Source organism: Chiloscyllium punctatum, chromosome 4 (genome assembly GCF_047496795.1).
Source record: "Chiloscyllium punctatum isolate Juve2018m chromosome 4, sChiPun1.3, whole genome shotgun sequence".
Taxonomy (NCBI): domain Eukaryota; kingdom Metazoa; phylum Chordata; class Chondrichthyes; order Orectolobiformes; family Hemiscylliidae; genus Chiloscyllium; species Chiloscyllium punctatum.
The window spans coordinates 19,443,826-19,461,695 of NC_092742.1; the positions used below are offsets into that span (position 1 = coordinate 19,443,826).

The 17,870-nt window shown below is 42.3% G+C and overlaps 1 long non-coding RNA gene across 1 annotated transcript in view; it reads right to left on the reverse strand.

Moving 5' to 3' along the window:
• Nucleotides 1-403: 403 nt before the first annotated feature.
• The window catches only part of LOC140475920 (uncharacterized), a 39,172-nt gene continuing 21,705 nt past the window's right edge, over nt 404-17,870 (reverse strand). Inside the window, exons 2-3 of the long non-coding RNA XR_011960353.1 lie at nt 6,345-6,418; nt 404-947 (exon numbers count right to left, since the gene is read on the reverse strand). This is a non-coding gene — a long non-coding RNA (uncharacterized lncRNA). The remainder of the gene's footprint in view (nt 948-6,344; nt 6,419-17,870) is intronic.

The window sequence follows — 17,870 nt, forward strand, 5'->3', positions numbered from 1 at the left end:
AGCTATCTACACTGAGAAAAAGGCAGAGACCTTTATGAAGGAGGCACTAGAGTGAGAAAGAAAAGTCTCCAGGAGGAAAGGTAACCATCTCAAAGGGAAACAAAGACAACTTTACAAATATGATATAACGAGTTTTGAGATGATTTGCAGTTCAGGTTGAGGTTCTGGATGTAGGTTTGCTTGCTGAGCTGGAAGGTTCATGTCAGACGTTTCATCACCCTACTAGGTAACATCTTCAGTGAGCATCTGGATGAAGCATTGCTGATGATTCCTGCTTTCTATTTATGTGTTTGCATAAACACATAAATAGAAAGCAGGAATCATCAGCAATGCTTCGTCCAGATGCTCACTGAAGATGTTACCTTGTATGGTGACGAAATGTCTGAACATGAACCTTCCAGCTCAGTGAGCAAACCTGCATCCATGATGTAATAACCCAAAGCAGAAAGCAAGGGAGTGATAAAATAGGCTCACAACAAGCATTATGTCATGGAGATCAGGCTCCATGAAGGTGGAGCTGCAAGAGATTATGAAAGGCTAGAAAAGAAATTGAGACTGGGGCAGCAGATTTGGGAAGGCTTTGCAATTTATTTAAGCTAGAAAAAAAATAAATTTAAAGTCATTTAGTGTTGAGTCTAGCAGAAGAAGAAAAGTCAGGAGAAACTAAAGATTTCAAAGGACCGCAAGTGACGAATGAGATTTTGCTTCCAACAGGGGGATTACCTTTTCATGTTTAGGCCATCCCTTGTAACATGACAACTACTTGTGGCTGGTATGGTATTGAAGAATTCAACAGAGTACTTAGCACAGCACACTTTATATCCAAGCAATATATTCAGAGTCACATTTGTGCCTGGGCAGGTATTAGGCTATTCCAGTATGAAGAACAGTACAGCATGCCATGCTTCATGTGGTCCAAGTTAAGATGGAGTCTGAAACCTTTATACCTGCAGGTGACAAGCAATGATAAAGCAAAGATATAATTAGCATATCTCTTAATGGTATACTGATATTCTAACTGTAAAACATAATGCAACAGTGACTGAATAATTAAACCACACTTTTGGCAGGAAGAACCTGAATGTATGCAGCCAGAGTACTTTATTTAAAAAAAATTGTCTGGATGAAACTGCTTAGTATTATAGACTGTGAAAAGTAGTTAAACATCGATTCTGCCTTGGGAAGAAATGGGGGCCTTCCAAATTAACTGCAGAAGGTGGGAAAACTTGGAAGATGTGGGGAAATTCAGTAAAGAGCGCAGAGGTACAGTATTACAAAAGAACAGATTTATGAATCATTACAGAATATCATTGTGGCTTTGCCTTCACCAACTGGACCGCAGTGATTCAAGAAGGCAGGTCATCACCATCCTTTGAAGGGTAACCAGGGATGGACAATAAATGCTGACCCAGAAATCAGTGGGCACATCCTAAAAATGAACTTAAAAAATGCTATTAGAATTTAACGCTTCATTAGAAGACCAGCAAATAAAGAAAATACTGAACAGAACATAACAAGCTCCATGTCAATTGAAATTAAAATAACATTTGTGAATGCAAATGTATACAAGAACAGATTGCAAGCAGTATTTGAGTGGTACAGTAGTGTTACAATAATAAGAATAAATATGCAGATTATGAAAAGCTGGAAGGAGAAATCAAACATCCTGACAAATTCACTATCTGATATAGAGTATACACAGAGAAGATTGGGTGTCATGGACGAAGCAATACTTAAGAGACACAATTGCCCCAAATGCAAACAAAAGTGTAGATGTTGTACATAATATTAGAACATTAAAAAGTTGAACCTTCACTCATATAAAGCGCTCAATGTAATTGGAGCTCCTCATTGGAAAAGATATCTGAGGGATTCATAGGCACAGTTGGTGATTCTAATGATTCAGGATTCACAGAAACTGCTCTTGTTGATGGACATCCCATTACCATTGATATGGAGCTGAGCATAACTCTCCTTTCAGACCAGTTACCATGGTTAAAGAATCAAATGTTACAGCTTAGAAGGGTAAGACAATGCGGTTTAACTGGAATAACTGTCAAGAGCAAAGAAATATGACAGGTCACACTGGAACACAGGGAGTATAAGACAGTTGAAAAGGTTTTATACAATTTACAGTCAACTGTCCTCACTTTTAAGCCAGCATTAATATTTGGGCAGCAGAATTCTCAAGAAATCTGAAGAAATTCTGGTCAAAGGACTAGCCACACTACCATACATCAAAAACATTTCCGAACTGACAGCCAGACTACTGTGACCACTAGGACTCATAACAGCACACAAACCAACAGCCACACTCAGACAACAACTCACCGGGACGAACCACCCGATACCCAGCATGAGCAAAACCAACGTAGTGTACAAAATCCCATGCAAGGACTGCACAAAACACTACATAGGACAAACAGGAAGACAGCTAACGATCCATATCCCCCCTTGCATGGGGCACAATAACACGGCCTTGACTATTCACTGCTGTGAACTGTCACTAGCTGCTTGCTTGTTCCTCTGTGTAAGTCAGAGAGGCTGGCAGCTTCCAAGTCTGCACAAAATCTATGAGAAAGAGTGAATGAATGAGAGCTAAGGAAGTGAGCTTAAAGCCATAAGATGCATAAGATGTGAATACATGAGATGCCTCTGTGTTCCTGCATTCCAAAATGGCCAGCCATTTGTAGGTGGTAAGGTGGCTCAGTGGTTAACACTGCTGCCTCACAGTACCCAGGGATCCCAATTTGATGCAGCCTCGGGTGTGGAGTCTGTGTGGGTTTCTGCTGGGTTCTATAGTTTCCTCCCAGAGTCCACTCCACTTGAATTCTTTCCGAAATAACTCCAGGAATATGCAATTATTGCTTGTATATGACCAACAGCTTCTTATCTGATTCAATGATTCAATCAGAAAGCCTGCAGTTTTCAGTTTGATAATTAGCCTTTTAGGTGGAACTTTCAAATGTCTTTTTGAAGGCAGAGTGCATGTGGATCTTTCCACAGTCCACTGTTTCTCTCCTTGCCTCTGGGCTGTGCTACTTCCTGTATAATATTCTGGTTTTACTGAGGCAATCTCTCCTGCATATTAAAATTCTCCTGGTTTTCCTAAGCCGGTCTCCTGTAGATTATAATTCTCCCTCTTTTAAATTGTCGATCTCTCTCTCCCTCTCTCCTATATATTGTATTACTCCTTGTTTCACTGGGTTAGTTGCTCGTGTATACTATGGTACTTAGTGTTTTACCAGACCAGTTTCTTCTCTATATCCTGATATTCCTCCAGGTATTCGTGGGCCAGCCCCTCCACTGTATATAATACTCACTGTTTTACTGCATGAGTGTCTCTCCTATATGTTAATGTTCTTTGGTTTACAAAGCCACTATGGTGCATCATAATGCTCCCTATTTACCGGGTTGGTCTCTATCCTGTACATTTTATTACTTCCCATATTACTGGATGCTCTCTCTCCTGTATGTTATAATGCTCCCTGTTTCACTGGCCCAGTCTACTTCCTGTACAGCGCAATACTCCTTACTTTATGGGCTGCTCTCTCTCCTGTGCAAATCTATGTAATGCATTTTGCCTTTACCTGGACCGTTACTCTTCAAGATATAATGCCTGGTATTATTGATGTGCTTTTCTTTTCCTTATGTATGGCTTTGCTTTATTTAAGCTAAGCCATAAATCAATGTATCTGCGGAGGAGCTGTGATTGGAGTTGTGTGTTTGTTCTCTCTTCCATTTGTTAACCTGCAGTGTAATTTCTTAGATCAGGCTGGATGTGTGATGAGAGGGGCCAGTGCATCTTCACTGTGATAGATCAATGCTATTACTGTTCCTGAGCGATTCACAGCCAATGTGATTACAAGCAGCAGTGGATGAAAAATATTCCGTGCGTAATCAAAATTGCCTCACAGGTCCTTTGCTTTGTGGAGTCAGTGATGCTTTGAATTGTGTTCGATGTTAGTCAAAGAACCATTTAATGTGGTTTGTCATGAAAAATTTTGACAGTGAGAGACGGGTGACGGAGAAGCATGGCGCCCATTTACAGATCAGCCGCTAAATCAATGACCGTGAAGAAACTAAGGTGCACTTGTTCCAAATGCCGGAAATGAGTCGCTCACTAGAATTGGATTAGATTCCTCTTCGAGCATCCTAGACACATGACAGAGCTGTTTACCACAATGACTAAAATATTTAGCTTAGGATTTCTATTAAAGGACCCCTTTCTGATATTGAGCCTCCCCTGTCTCTGATTCAACATAAGGGAAACTTGTCCTGAAAAATACCGTGTTTCTTGCTGCAGCAAAGCCTCATTCATTACTCACAAGTCGCTCACAGTGGACAAGTGAAACTGATGTGAGAAATCAGATATGGCCCTATTGGAATCGTAGAGGAAACTCAAAGAGCTTACTCCTGTTTCATAGAACCCCTACAATGTGGAAACAGGCCGTTCGGCCCAACAAACCCACACTGACCCTCTGAAAGGTATCCCACCCAAACCCGTTCCCCTATCGAATTACTCTACGTTTACCCCTGACTAATGCACCTGACCTACTGAATGCTATGGGCAATTTCCCATGGCCAATTCACCCAACCTGCACACCTTTAGATTGTGGGAGGAAACCGGAGCACCTGGAGGAGACCCACGCAGATACAGGGAGAATGTGCAAACTCCTCACAGACAGTCGCCTGAGGCTGGGATCAAACCGGGTCCCTTACGCTGTGAGGCAGCAGCGCTAACCACTGAGCCACCACTGACTGGAAATCACTGGGTTGGCCAGCATTTAATGCCCAGGAGAAGGTGGCTGCGCAATACTTTCTTGAACCTCTACAGTTCACATGGTGCTAGCACTCACTATGGAAGGGTTCAAGGGGTTTTTCCCAGTGACAACGAAGAATCAGCAATATGTCTCCACATGGTTTGGAGGGGAATTGGCAGGCAGCGGTGTTCCCATATACCTTCTGCTTTAATCCTTCTAGTTAGCTGTGGTTTTAAGTTTAGACTGCCATACTGAATGAGCCTTGGTGAATTCGTGCAGTTCACCATGTTTGCATTTTCTCTGGAGAAAGTGAGGACTGCAGATGCTGGAGATCAGAGTCAAAACGTGTGGTGCTGGAAAAGCACAGCAGGTCAGGTAATATCCAAGGAGCAGGAGCGTTGATGTTTCAGGCATAAGCCCAACATTCCCGATGAAGGGCTTATGCCCAAAATGTCATTTGTTTTCCTGGAGTCAGGTAAGGCTGGCTCTTCCCTCCCCTAAGGAACATTAGTGAACCAGATGGGGTTTTCCTGACAATTATTTAATCATTTAACTCTGAACTTCAGATTTTAAAAAAATTCACATCAATGATAAGATTTGAACATGGCTCACCAGAATATCACCTAGGTCTCTGGTAGTCCAGCGCCAAGACCGTTAGGCCATCACCTCCTGTCAAACAGAATGGTTCCTACGTTCACTTCCAAACACCCTTCTCCTGCCCAAATTCATCCTGTCTCACTTTGTTTTTGTTTTATGAGTTTTGCTGCTAGGCTCCATGGGATAGGGGTGGGGAGTGGTGCTGGAGAGCCACAGGGTTCCTACTCCGACAAAGGAAAGATCGAGAATTCCAATCTCAATATACCTATGTCAAGCCTCCGTGTTATTTACAGCACAAACAGCCCTCTGCCTCTCAATCATTGCCGAGCGTCTGTGTGAATGAGCATGTGTGTGCATACAACTCCCTCTCTTCATTTCAACGCAAACACACTACCTCCCCTCTCAAAACCCTTTCATACCAGCCAATTAATGAACGCTCCCGAAAACCTAGGCAGGCCCTGGGGAGGTGAATGGAAAAAGCAACAGACCACGAAAAATAATATGTGATTTTAATTCCAGGGCTGATTTACCTTTTTCAATGTCACTTACTTTATACAGGCTTAGAAAAGCCACACAATACATAAGTTTCACCCTGCTGTAGGTAGATAAGGCGAGGCAGGATTCATTCATTCTCTATCTGTTGTTAATAATGGATGTGCTATGCTTGTTCTAATTGATATAAGCAGCCCACTTTCTGCACGCAATGCAGATAAACACTTCGATGAGTTTCTATTCTGCTGTTTTCTTTCATGGTTTTTATCTTTTGAACTCAGCACTATGAAATGCTCAGAGACCAGCACTTTTTATGTTAATGATTCCCATCTTATATACTCAAGGCCACTTTACATGAACCTTTTAACATCACTAAGCCACTAGATCACAGGAACAGCAGATAGGTCTATTCTGTAGAAAGGCAACTGTATAGTCAGCAAGGCAGCTTACTTCTTTTTAATACACTTTCCTTTTTTTAAAAAAAAAACTTACATCTCCCGCTTTAATTGTAGTTCTGCGGTTTGCCCCCATTCTCTTCACATCCTCTTGGTCCTGTTGAATCCACCCTGTTCAGAAAAAAATGAAAATGAGACATGCTGGAGATACCCAACAGGTGAGGCAGCATTGGTGGAGAGGGGGAAAGAGCAGAGGTTTAGGGTTTGATGATTCCTCATCAGTTCTGTAAGGGAGGACTTGCCTTGCAAGTCCATCTTCAGGTGCTTGGCAATGAACTACTCTGAAGCGTAGTCAATGCAGGTTGCTGGAGATCAGTCATCTCAGGAGAAAGTGAGGACTGCAGATACTGGAGAGTCAGAGTCGAAAGGGCGCTGCTGGAAAAACACATCAGGTCAGGCAGGATCCAAGGAGCAGGAGAGTTGATGTTTTAGGCATAGCCCTTTATCTGTTATCTCAGCTCCAGGGCTTCACTTCAGGTGCTCCTCAGGGTGATGGTTTAGACCAACCATCTTCAGCTGCTCCATCAACGACCTTCCCTCCATAATAAGGTCAGAATTTGGGATGTTCGCCAATGGTTGCACAATGTTCAGCACCATTTGCAGTCCATGTTCAAATGCAGTAAGACCTGGACAATATCCAGGCATGGACTGGCAAGTGACAAGTAACATTCGGGCTGCAGGAATGCCAGGATATGACCATAGTCAATCAGAAACTATCCAACCATCACCGCTTGACATCGAATAATATTAGGCCATCACTGAATCCCTCACTATCAACATCCTGGGGGTAATCATTGATCAGAAACTTAACTGGACTCAGCACACAAACACAATGGCTACAAGAGCAGATCAGAAGCTAGGAATATTGCAATGAATAACTCACCTCCTGACTCCCCAAAACCTGTACAAGGCACATGTACAATCTTATACTCTTGCCTGGATGGGTGCAGCTCTAACAACACTCAAGAAGCTTGACATCATCCAGGACAATGCAGCCTGCTTCATTGGCATCGCATCCACATTCATCGACTCCTTCCACCACTTACACTCAGTAGCAGCAGACTGTACTATCTACAAGATGCACTGCAGAAATTTACCAAAGATCCTTAGGCAACACCTTCCAAACCCTGACCACTTCCATCTAGAAGGACAAGGGCAGCAGATTCATGGGAACACCACCACCTGAAATTCCCCTCCAAGTCACTCACCACTCTGACTTGGAAATATATCGCTGTTACTTTACTGTGATTGTGTCAAAATCATGGAATTCCCTCCCTGAGGGCAGTATGGATCTACCTACCAAAGGGAGATTGCAGAAGTTCCAGAAGGCAGCTCACCACCACCTTCTCATCCCAAGTTGGGATGGGCAATAAATGTTGGCCAGCCAGTGATGCCCACATCCCACAAGTGAATAACAAAAAATATAAACATGACAACCAATTTACACATAGCAAGGTTCAACAAAAATTGATGAAATGAATGATCCATAAAGCTGTTTTTGGTGCCATTGATAAGGAAAGAATATAAGTCGCAACACTGGAAGAAATCTATTCTGGAACCTGCAACAATCCTATATTGAGAATGAAAGCTCTCACAGTGGGACAGTGACGTTTACCAACAGTATCAATTCTTGACAAGTAAGTTGATAATGGGAAGACAATAGATGTGGTATACTTAGATTTTCAGAAATCTTTTCATAAAGTCCCTCAAAGGAAGTTGGGTAGCAAAATTAAAGCAAATGGGATAGAATGTTAAGGATTTATTAGCATACAGAAAACAGAGATTAGGTAGAAATGGGTCTTTCTTGTGTTGGCATTCTGTGACTGGTGAGGTCCAGCAAGGAATAATATTTGGCCTGTAGCTGTTTATAATTTATATTAATGATTTGGAGGTGGGATCCAAATATAGTATTTCCAAATTTGCAGATGTTGAAGAGCTATGCAGGGAATGTGTGTTGTCAGGCAGGTGAAAAGCAGTTTCAGGAGGATTTGGATGGATTTAGTGATTGGGAAATTGATAGTGGATTCAATATATGAAGTTACCTAATTTGGTAGGAGAAACAGGTGTTCAGTGTATTTCTTAAATGGTAAGAGGCTAGGAAATTAGGTGACCTTGTTGATAAGTCACTGAGGGATAACATGCAGGTGCAGCGAGGTATTAGGAAGGCTAATGGAATGTTAAGCTTATTGCAAAAAGATTTGAGTACAGGAGCGCTGAAGTCTTGCTTCAGTTATATCCAAAGATTGGTTAGACTGCGTTTGGAGTATTATGTGCAGTTTTCATCTCCTTACTTCATAAAGGAAATTATTGCCTTGGAGGGACTGCAGTGAGAGTCCACCAGACCTGTTTCAGAGATGGAGGGACTGTTCTATGAAGAGAAATTGGGCAGACTGGGCCTGAGGTGATTTCTCAGAAACTGAGAATACTTAGAGGGATAGACAAGGTCGAAGCAGGTAAGATGTTTTCTCTGGTCGTGGAGTCTAGATCCAAGGGGACAATTTAAAAATAAGGGAAAGGCAATTTAGGGTTGGAGATATGAAGAAATTCTTGCACTCAGAGGACTGAATTCCTCAGAGGGCTGTGGAAGCTCGGTCTTTGAGTAAATTTAAGACAATCTTGATAGATTTCATATTTTTTAATGGCAGATTGAATGTAATGTGGAAAAAATATGAGATTGTCTAATTTGGTCAGAGAAACAGCTATTCAGTGGATTTCTTAAATGGTAAGAGGTTAGGAACCTCAGTGTCCTCGTTGCTCAGTCATTGAGGGCTAACATGCAGGTGCAGCTAGGTAAACATGACACCCAATTAACACAGAGCAAAGTAAAGGTATTGAAGTGTTCCATTGGCCATGAAATGGTAGAGCATGCTCAACAACCAGAATGGCCTTCTCCTGTTCCTATCTTCCTAAACTGAGGTAACTCTGAGGGATGACACTTTAACTTAATTCATCCTGTTTGTACTAAAACCCAAATTCCACAAATGAAAGAGCCCTTCAAGATTGTTTTATGACTTTATTTTAATTTGCTCATGGCACATGTGCATCACTGATGGGGTCAACATTTATTGCTCATCCTTAAACTGACCCAGAGAAGGTGTTGATGAGCTACCTTCCTGAACTGCTGCAGTTCCTATGCTGTAGATGGACCCACAATGCCAATATGGAAGGAGTTCCAGGATTTTGACCCAGCAACAGTGAAGGAGCAGCGATATGTTTCCAAGTCAGGATGGTAAGTGACTTGGAGGTGATCTTGCAGTGTGAAGTTGGGATTTGGTTTGGGCTTTGGGTTAATGATATTCCCATTTATCTACTGCCCTTGTCCTTTTAGGTGGTAATTGCTGTGGGTTTAGAAGGCTGATGGAACCCTGGTGTGACAGCACAGTGCACCGTGTAGATGGTACTTAATGATGAAGTGGGTTTTGTATAATTAAAAGCCATTCAAGAAATGAATCAGTTTCATTAATATTCATTTGGTTTTTGTTCCATTTTTAGCCACTGTTTAAGCCAATGCCAGCGAATGAATAAATTAGCTTTGTTGTCACGTTTATTCACATGAGTACAGTGAAAAGTTCAAAAGTCACCACTTATGGTGCCATCTTAGGTACAAGGTACCTCAGCACAGATTCTTCAGTATACGTTCTTAGGAAAAAAATAAAGAATTGAAAAGTCCAGCATTACAGATGGTAGGAATAAATTAGAAAATAGGGAGATAAAAAGTTCACAACAATGGTCCTTCTAACTCAGTCCACACTGGCACCCAGCCTCCAGTCTGCACTGGGCCTTGACTCCAGACCGCAGCAGGCGTCACCCTGAGGCTCTTGAGACCATTCTGGAATCACCTTGAGGCCAGAAGTCAGTGCTGCGGCCATGCCGGACCGAGAGACCACCACGCTGGACTGCTGCTCTGAGACAGTGAGAGTTACCAACAGTCCGACACTGCCCTGGAGTCTCCAGTAATTTCCAGGGTACCCCACCAATCTGTGGGAACAAATCGTTGAGGCCTTACATTCGATAAATGTTGGATTTTCCATTCGTCATGAAGCAGTTGGGAGATGGATTGAGCAAGTTGTTCAGAGGCCCAGGTTAGTGCTCTGGGTCAAATATCACCCTAGCAGCTGGGGAATTTAAACCCATTCAATAAAGCTGGGAATTGAAAGCTAGTTTTGTTAATGATAGCTTGGTTGTTGTTTGAAAATAAATGCACTTTAGAGATGAAATCTGCCAACCTTATCCGTTACCGATGTACAAGTGTAATGAATTCTGAAATGGCCTAGCGCACCATTCAGTCCAAAAACAATAAGAGATGTTTGACTTGCTGATGATGTTCAAATCCCATTGATGAACAATTAAAACAAAACTAACTTATCGGATATTATTATAGAATCTTAGAGATTGATATCACAGAAGAAGGCCCTTTGGCCCATTGTATCTGTGCTGGTCAAAAACTATTCTAATCCTATCTTCCAGCATTTGGCTCATAGTCTCGGCGTAACGAGCGCATGTCTAAAGCATTATTAGACTATTAATTCCTGTTTTTTTTTTAAAAATTGAATTCAAATTCCACCTTCAGCCATAGTGGGATTTGAACCCAGGTCCCTAAAGCATCATCTGATTTTTTTCCCCTGTTTTAATAATCCAACAATTATACCACTATTAATAATCTAACAGTTATATCATCTCCCCTCATGGTGGACAGAGTTAATGGTACAATGATTGACGTTCTTCTCCTTTGAATCAGTGAAGCTCTACATTAGCACCTACAATAATATCAAGACTATAATTAATAAAAGGATTGCAGACTAAAACATCAAACTGGTATGTGGTGAAAAGGAAATCAATTTTTAAAATTTCTTAATGAAAGTCCTGTAGGTGGGAGCTAATGCCTCATTAAACGTCTCTTTCTCTCTCTGAGAAGGAGGTTGCTAGGGGCAGTGAGTTGGGAAGGTAGGGGACGTTATATTTAGTGTCATGCCATTCTGTGCATTGGAAGAGGAAGAAAGATTTAAGGCATCAATCAACTAGTGGGCAATTAATTGTATGAATGTTTGCATCTCCAGCTGTCTGAAATGAAAAGCCAATTTCACTCACACCTACCCTTTGAGCACATCTTCAGTACGCAGTGAGCAGAATGTGTGCCAGGTTTTGGATGGAATCCAGTCTGACTGACATGGCTAATTGGCTCAGTGCAGTCTTCTTCAGGAGAGAGTTCATGGCCTCATTTGGTCCCAGGGAGACCCTGGTGACACAGGACATTGAGCCTTCAGTACCAATCAGCATGTGCATTATTAGGAGCAAATTAAAACTCATGTGCGCATGCAATTACTCAGCTCATTTGTCTAAGAAGATTCTCAATTACTTTAGCAGCAGCTCGGCTGAGGATGCTGGTGTCCCATTCAATTAATAGCTGTTCTACATTAAAGAAAAGCAAGTTAAGCATCATTAGTGTTGCTCGTGATACAGTTTTACCTCATAAATAGGCCATTTCATTTCATAACCTTTTTATTCTTAAAAGGTGTCTCATTTCTCAAGTGCTCCTGTTATTCTGAAGGTGTATTGTGCTGTGTTCCACCAGGCTCCTGACTGTAACCTCCCAGCTGCGAGTAAGGTTTTGAGAACTGAGGAAATGAGCCATAGATTGTGGAATATACAACCTCTGCCCTGTTGGCTAATGATGAGATTCATAGAATCATAGAATCCCTCCAGTATGGAAGCAGGCCTTTTGACCTAGCCAGGCCACACTGATCCTCCAAAGAGTATCCCACACAGGTCCACTCCCCTACCCTATCCCTGTAACCCTGCATTTCCCATTGCCAATCTTCCTAACCTCCACATCTTTGATTTGATTTATTATTGTCACATGTGCCTCGGTACAGTGAAAAGTTTTGTTTTGTGTGCAGTACAGGCAGATCATACCACAAAAAGTGCATTTAGGTCATGGAAACAGAGCAAGGAATATAATGTTACAGCTGCAGAGAAGGTGCACAGAGTGTGAGATTAACATTTAAATTTAAGAAGTCCATTCAGATGTGTATTAAAAACAGGGAAGAAGATGTTCTTGAATGTATTTGTGTATAAACTTGATATCTTTACACTGTGGGAGAAAAGCCCAGAGGAAACCCTTATAGACATGGGGAGAATGAGCAATTGCTACACAGCCCTACAAGTGGGATTGAACCCAGGTCCCCAGTACTTCAAAGCAGCAATGCTAGCCACTGCACTGCCATGCTATCCTAAGTAGGTGTTTCCACTTACACTCTGTACACTTGCACATTGATAGTGAAAGGCAGCAGTACCAGCAGTGGTAGTTCATGGAGACACCCTTCAAACACGGAAAACCGAGCCAGTTGCTCTTCAAAATCAGGAAAGGCAAACTGTTCTGACACGTTGTTTCAAAATGCTAACTTGGTTTCTCTCTCCTGGAATGCTGGCTGAGTTTCTGCTGCTTTTTAATTCCGATTTCCAGCATCTGCAGCATTTTGCTTTTATTAGAATCGACCCGGTGATGTCGTTGATGTAATTTATCTGGATTTTCAAAAGACCTTTGGAACTAGACTAATCGATAGGGTCATGGAAGGTGAAGCCAACAGCAGAATGGATTGTTAGTTCAAGGGACAAAGCAGAGGGAGTGAGCTTTTGGCAGGAATAATGGGGAAGTCACAATTTACTTGGCATGTGGATCTTCAGCATCAGTAAAAGAACAAAAGGACAGAAACAGAAATTGTTGAAGAAACACAACAGGCCTGGCAGCATTTATGGACAGAAAACAGTTCTAACATTTCAAGTCCAGTGTTAACTCTGCCTTCTCTCTTGTTGCAGCCTCCTCTTAACTTGCATGCCAATCAAAAATCTATGTACACGTTCATGCAATACATAGAAATATAAAGGTGCAGGAGTAGGCCATTCAGTCTTTCAAGCCTGCACTCCCATTCAATACGATCATGGTGGATCAAGCAATCTCAGTATCCCATTCCTACTTTCTCCTGAAACCCCTTGATCTCTTTAGATGTGAGGGCCACGTCCAGTTCCCTCTTGAATATATCCAACCAACTGGTCCCAACATCTTCCTCTGGGAGAGAATTCCACAGGTTCTCAGAGTGAAGAAATTATTCCTCATCTCAGTCCTGAATGGCCTCCCCCTTATTCTTCAACTGTGACCCCTAGTTCTGGATTTCCCCAACATCGGGAATATTCTTCCTGCATCTAGCCTGTCTGGTTCCATCCGGATTTTATATGTTTCTATGAAATTCCCCCCAATCTTCTAAATTCCAGTGAGTACAAGCCCAGTCGATTCCAGTCTTTTGTATTTAAGTATCAAGAAAGGATTGATAGACTGAATCTTTTTACTTTTGAATGGTAAAAGGCTGCTGTGGATCACCAAAGAGGGCAACCTCAAATGGACCATAAACATTAGCTGTTTGGGCGAGATGGCATGGATTTGTGCCATACATCTAATGTTAACCCTTGACAATTATCGCTGGTGCACAATGCAATGTCCTGCAAGTAGTTAACTGTTCACTGCTAATTCCATCCTTTATATACTACATCAAAACAGTGAGGTAGCAGAGTTATAATAAAGTACAATTAACCGTGTTTAATAGTTTCTAGTCCACTGCTTCCTCAGTTGGAAAAACTGCTTCAATTGCTTTTTAAGAGTGTAAATTAGCTGTGAATAATAGTTTAACAGGCCGTAATTATTTCAGGGTTTTCAATCTCAGAGATTTTGCCTACATAGGAGTCTCTTTCATTTAAAACCTGCCCTTCGCAAAGACCCCTCCATTACCATAAAAGAAGCAGGCTTGAAATTACACCATGTGAATATCAGATTGTAGGTACAATTTTTTTTGTCTACCTCAATTGAGACACTAACCTGTTAATTTCACATAATTAAACTATTAATGCATTCACTTTGATGGGGAATCCTGCACATTGGGGAGAACAAGTACAATTTGGGTCCATTGCTTTGCTGAACAACACACATAGTCTATAAAGGTGTAACTCTGTACTTCGGGATGCTTGATGCAGTAATTCTTTGCTCCACTTTGACCTGTCTGTCCTCAGCCTTCTAAACTGTTCCAGTGAAGCTCAGTGTAAACTCAAGGAATGACACTGCATAATCAGATGAGACACTTTGCAACCTTCAACATTGGGCTGGATTCACTGGTCAGCACTGAAGAGTACGCTGCTGATCTAGGGACCCATGCTCAATTCCTCAGGTGACGTCTGTGTGGAGATCTCTTTGTGTCTGCATGGGTTTCCTCCTGGTACTCTGGTTTCCTCCTACAGTCCAAAGGTGGATAGACCCTGCTAAATTGCCCTTAGTGTCTAAGGATGTACAGACTAGGTGAGTTAGGCAGGAGGAACGCAGGGTTACAGGGATAGGATGGAGAGGGGGTCTGGTTGGGATACTATTCAGAGGGTTGACATGGATCTGATGGGCCTAATGGCCTGCTTCCACACTGCAGGGATTCAATGATTGCCAAAAGCTGCCGACAACAATCTGCCATTCTCTGTTACACTGATGCCTCCTTCACTGATAGCATTCACATTTAAATCTAGTGTTAGATTAATGCGATTCTTTGCAATGCCACATAGTGATGTGAGCAGGAAAGAAAACAGCCAATCACTTTGAAGGATTCTCACGCACAGCAAACCAGGAAGTTAACAGCAATTAATTACTAACTTAAAATTTCAGTTACTGAAATAAATCTTTATTGGGATAGGATAGAAGCCATTGCTTTAGATGACTCTTCTCGGATTATGCTTTATTTCACTCCATCACCAGAACATCTTATTTCCTTTTCTTGAAATGCATCTATTGATGCTATCTGCATCATTTGCTTCCCTTAGTGGAAGGGTTGGTATTCTATACACCCTCAGGGTAAAGTGGCTTCCTCTGAATTCACAACTGGATTTATGAGTGACATTTAGTACATGAAGCTTCATTGTGAGTTATAGCATCAAACAAAATTTATTTGGCAAAAGATGAGCATAGATTCATCGACTCATACAGTGCAGAAAAGGCTCTTCAGCCCATTGAGTTTGCACTGCCATTACTACCACTAAAAGTGCGTTAATCCCAATTTCCTGCACTTGACCCGTATCCTTGAATATTTCTATATTTGAAATGCTCATCCAATTAATTTTTAAAGGTTGTTAGGTTTCCAGCCTCCACTACCTTCCCAGGCAGTGCATTCCAGATTCCCACTGTCTGCTGAGTGAAAATGTTTTTTTCCCAAATCCCCTCTGAATCTTCTGCCCCTTACCCTAACAATGTGCCCCTCATGATTGACCCTCTCAACCAAGGGGAACAGCTACTCACTATTCACCCTGTCCACACCCCTCATAGTCGTATACATCTCAATCATGCCCCTCGTCTCAGTCTTCTCTGCTCTATAGAAAACAATCCAAGCCTATCTAGTATCTCCTTTAGCTCAATTTCTCCATCTCATGCAACATCCTGGTGAACCTCCTCTGGACCCCCTCTAGTGTTATCACATCCTTCCTGTAATGAGGTGACCAGAACTGCATGCAGTGTTCCAGCTGGGGCCTGACCAATGCTCTGTACAACTCCAACATTACATCCTTGCTCTTATACTCAGTGCCATGACTGATGAAAGCAACTATCCCACATGCCTTCTCAATTATCCTGTACATAAGGTCAAAAGACATAGGAGCAGAAATTAGGCCATTTAGTCCATTGAGTCTGCTCTGCCTTTCCATCATGGCTGATAAATTTCTCAATTGCATTCTCGTGCTTACCATTCTCCTGTTACCTTTGATCCCCTTGATACTCAAGAACCTATCTATCTCAGACTTAAATATACTCAATGACCTGGCTTCCACAGCCTTCTGTGGCAATGAATTCCAGAGACTGACCACTCTCTGGCTGAGGAAGTTTCTCCTTATCTCCATTCTAAAGGGTCTTCCCTTTACTCTAAGCCTATGCCCTTGGGTCCTCATAAGGGTTCCTTCACCGTAAGTCCCCTTATCAAGTCTGCCTCATTTCACAACATCCAGTATTGCTTGTTCCCAGTGGGCTCCACCACAAGCTGCTCCAAAAAGCCATCTATCTCATGGACATTCCACAAATTTGTTTTCTTGCAATTCACTATCAACCTGATTTTACAAGTCCACCTGTAATTTGAAATCCCCCATGATCACTGTAACTTTGCTTTTCCTACACATCTTTCCTATCTCCTGGTGGATCTTGCGGCCTAGCTCCTGACTACAGTTTGGAGACATAACTTTAACTGTGGGTTCTCTCACCTTTGCGGTTCCTCAATTCTACCCACACAGATTCTACATTGTGTGACCCTACTTTGTTTCTTACTATTGATTTAATTTCATTTCTTACTAATAAGGCGACCCCCATCCCCTCTGCCCACCAGCCTATCTTTTCGATAAGATGTATATCCATGAATATTCAGCTCTCAATCCTGATTCCCTTGCAGCCATGATGTCCACCACATCATACCTTCCAAATTTGATTGCCGCCACAAGTTCCTTATACTACGTGCATTCAGGTATAACACCTTCAGTCCTGTATTAACCCGCCCCTCTTCTCATTGTCATCTAATTGTCCAGTGTAAGTGTGATCTGCTGACTTCAGGGATCTGTGAATAATTACTCCAAGATCCCTCTGTTCCTCTAAGTTACCCTGTGTCCTTTCATTCATTAAATATATTCCCTTATCTTGTTTCTTCTTCGAAAGTGGTACAGTGGATTTTTCAAAGTTCGCCACCAGCGCAACTATTGCTGTTGATGACATGGACTTAAAGGATGGAGGGCATAGTTTTGAAGTGAGTCAACAACATAAAGTCTTGGACCTGTAAACTGAGAGAGGACTGGGACAGGCTCGTGGGGGAGGTGGATCCAGCGCCGATGAAATTCACTGCAGCGCAGCGTCAAGTGAAACATGATTTGTTTGTTAAGAAACATGATGAGAGAAGGTGTATGCTGATTGGCACAATGTCAAAGAGACGGATGGGTCTGCTTGTATATGTGTCGCTGCAGGATAGCTTATCAGCCTATAATACTCTGTACTTTAGAAACTGAGGTCCCAGCTTTTGTTACCAGGTAGGGTGCACAGAGGCAGGACAATCCCTCGCCCCACGAATCTGGCCTTTAAAATTGACTGGCTGCACTCCCAGTTTTCAGAGGAACTGGCCTGGGTACATGGGAAGGGCTGAGGGAGCTATCAGTTGGTGAGGTGGGTTGAGCAGAGAAACTGTCTTGGTGGCCAAGTGTCATGCCCGTCAATCAAAGTTAAAGAAATATAACACATTTCTCCAATTCCCATTTCTCATACTCATTCACCCCCTGCTGACCCAATCGCACTCCCCATATTTCATTCATGTGATTTCATGCTACCAAATACACTATACCCATCCCCCCCATGTTTCCATGTCCCTCTATCCACCTGCCATGGGACCTCAAGCGATCTGATGCCTCTTTTTACATCCCCCATCCCTCGTGCCCTCACATCAATCTGTCCACCTCCACTCATACCCCATGTCTCCGATAAGTCCGTGCCAACTTAGTGCTTACTTCCACGCACCAACCT